Here is a 3,445-nt window from a genome sequence, read left to right as displayed (position 1 = left end):
GATCCCAGCGACCCTTCCCGGAGATACAACCCCAGTGTGAGTGGGTGCTCACTGGTGCACCCAGCATAGTTGATTTTGTTTTGTTTAACCCTTATTAATAAAATTAAGCCTGACCTTTAAAGCGAGTGCGATCTGCGTAAGCCCGACTATCAAAAGATCCTGTCCACAATAACTTTGCTGAAGGAACTGGTGAAACTAAGTGTATAGTTTTGGTGATCTATGTTTAAAAAAAGAGATGGATTTAAGTATAACAGATACTAAAAGAGTTATTAGGCTCACTCTCACAAGGGTAGATTTAAAAGAGCAGTATTTGTTTAGCTTACCACAGTTGTCCAACCAGCAGCCTGTCAGCCACAGGGACTAGGAACCTGGATTGCTTGAAGATGGGTTTGACAAGTTCCAGGTGGCATAGCCTGATATGAGTGGGGTGGAGGTCCCAGAGCAATAATCAGTGCCTGTAACACCTGAAATCAAGTAGTTGGTATTCTCCACTGATGAGGGTTGAAAGAAAACCATTTATGCAGAAGAGGTATGATAATTGCATGTTTCAGGTGTTATGCTGCTTACCTGTTAAGACAAGGAAGAAATCCTTCTCTTTTTCCTCCTCACCTCAAATATTTTTATTTTGCTTTTGGGGTCTTTGTTCTTGCCTTCCTCTGACACTTAAGACATTTGCCGTAGGTAGCAATGGGAAATTGGCTGTGGTATGCTGATGTTCCTATTGGTACTTAGAAACATCTTTGGTGTCTGGATGGAGGTTTTTGCTTGTGCGCAGAGTCAAACTGGTTGCCAGCACTGAACCTGCAAGGCATCAGCACCAGGAGGAATTTTCTTCTCGGATCTATCTGACAACACAAGACAAAAACTATTCAGTCTTTTTGTCTTCCACTGCAATATGGCAGAGCATGTGCGTTGTCTCTAGTTAAGACTAAGATGATTGTATCAAACTGTCTCCCCTTTCACTGGTAGGGTATGGTGGTGCTATTCTCTCCTGGTGTTAAGTTGGGACACATTGTTTTTTCCTGGGCTGCCCTGGGGCATAGTGTGGAACATGGGTTGGAATGGATGATCTTGTGGATTCTTGGACACAGGGTTGCCTGTGAACGCAGGGGACTGTGCTTAATGACTCTTCCAGTCCTTTGTTGTAATTGTTAGTGGTGTGGGAAAAATAGAAGAAGCTTGTCTAGAATGCTGGTAACTTAATCTTGGTGAATACAGTTGATTTGCTACATTGCCTAATCAAAAGGAGTGCTTAGTTAAATGATTCATTTTCATAACTGATTAAATAGACAGTGGAATGTCATTTGGATACACAAGTCTATGGGTATGTGGGTTTAATTTCAACACAGTTTGCACTGAAACTGTCACCCAACATAGATAAGTCATTTTAGGTAGGATCTGTGATACATTCTAGTCCTGGATTTGGCTAGAGGTGCACCTTTGTGATATGCCCCCAGGGTGTCCCAACACTTGCAGAGGTGCCTTCTAGTTTTAGACTCCTCTCTACCATTGTCTGCTTGACCACTGAGAGCAGGCTGAGATGCTCCAAAGGCCATTTCCGTAATTGAAGGCACTTCAGCTTTACCCACCTTGCCCAGGTCTTTCCATCTCTTAACAGAAGGGATTTTTGCTCGTTAGAAGAACTGCATAGTTGTCTGGTCACGTGCTCAAAATTATTAGATTCCCATGCTCCCCATCCCCCCAAATAGAAAAGGCCTGCTTATGTAGTCAAATACTGTTACCTTTACCAATGACTAGTCTTTTACAAAAGAGAACAAAGAGTTTTACTATAAAACAAAGATCCAAAGGCAAACAATAAGTAACCATATGTGAGATGGAGCCAGAGATATAAGAATAGATAAACAAAAGGATATACTGCAACAATAATCTATTAGCCTGCATCTTAAATGTACAAATGCAGCTTCTAGTTGGCATCACAGGTCAGGTAGCAGTGGCTGCCTCTGACCTTTCTGCCCTTGCAGTTTGCCATTAGCCTGTTACCCACAGGCTGAGGGCCAAACCATTTTATGTCCTGAAGACTTTAGACAAGCAGTTGCTCTCATGGCAAGGCTTAAGTATGGTATCTTATCTGGCTATTTACATACATTATACATTGCATTCTTGAGGAGCTCATATTGTGCATGCTACTTCTTGCCATCAAAGAGGGGTGTGCTTGTTTACCAGACCAGAAGTCCTTCCTAATATAATTTGGACCAGGAGGAGACTTGTATCCTTTCAGACATATCCAAGGATACTGTCTCTCGCTCAGTTTCCCTGCTGTGAGAAATGTCCATCCCTGAATGACTTGAATAGCCAGCCAGGTGGTGTTCTTGCTATAGGCACCCCCTTTTAAAATGTAAATTCATTTTGGTGTGGAAGCATCTGGCTATAGCGCTCCAGACCGTGTTGTTCAGAAAGGTCTATGTGACTGGGCTTTCAGCATACCCATGTCATATCTCAGCAAGTATTCTCTCAAGTGTGAATAGGAGAGGAACGCTGAAGTTAATGATTAATCCACTAAATAGTCTTGGCCAAAAAATGAACCATAAAAATTGCATTCATATCAAATACTAGGACTCATATTAACGTAATAAAGGGCTCCTATAGATGTGCACGGAGCCTGCTCCAACATGCTGGAAATATCAGCGGGGTGCTTTGAACTAAGCTCATCAGACATGTTTTATTTCAGAGTGCCCTGCTGCCATGTTTTCAGCATGAGGATGCTGATACACATGATGTGAGGGGGCTTTTAATTAGCACAGCTCGCTAATTAAAGTGCCAGGTGCTATGTTCCTGAGCACTGGTAAAAATACCCGATGATAGGGCTACATACAGTTTGACACTACCTATACATAGTGATTATACATGCCGTGTCAGTAAAATAAACTCAAGAAAACGTGTGACATTCCAAAAACACTTAAGTTTGACAGAAGCATCACTAGTGTAACTACTGGGTGAGAGGAGCACCTGCTCCAGGCACCAAGTTCTGGGGGGGGGCCAGAATTGCTCTCCCTCACCCCTCATAGAGTCTGCAGAGGGTGATGTGTATTTTTGACACATGATGCTTTTGTGTTGGGAGTGAATAACCAAATAGGTTTTTATAGGCATCTCTTTTGTATTATAAACATTGTGACACTATAGAAAATAGTTGCTTTGAAAGCAATAAAAACATACACTGTAGGGTCAGTGTAACATAGTTGTTAAGTCAGATATCTTTACCTCATCAATCCCTGTGATACTTTCAGTCATTTTTAAAAATGTATATACTGTAATAGTATACTTTTCATATCTGTTGTATGTGTAAAAGAAAGATTAGAAAAGAATGGTTTCTCTCAATCTGATTGTTCTAATTTGACAAGCTTTTGCCAGCCTATTTCACTGTTAGTTTATCTGAGAACAGATGTAGTCAATCCAGTTTCCTCTTCTGTTTTTGGATGTCTTTTAA

This window comes from Crocodylus porosus, unplaced genomic scaffold, assembly GCF_001723895.1.
Source record: "Crocodylus porosus isolate Cpor-Errol unplaced genomic scaffold, CroPor_comp1, whole genome shotgun sequence".
NCBI lineage: Eukaryota > Metazoa > Chordata > Crocodylia > Crocodylidae > Crocodylus > Crocodylus porosus.
The sequence above is the reverse complement of the archived record's forward strand: the minus strand, read 5'-3'. Positions refer to the sequence as shown.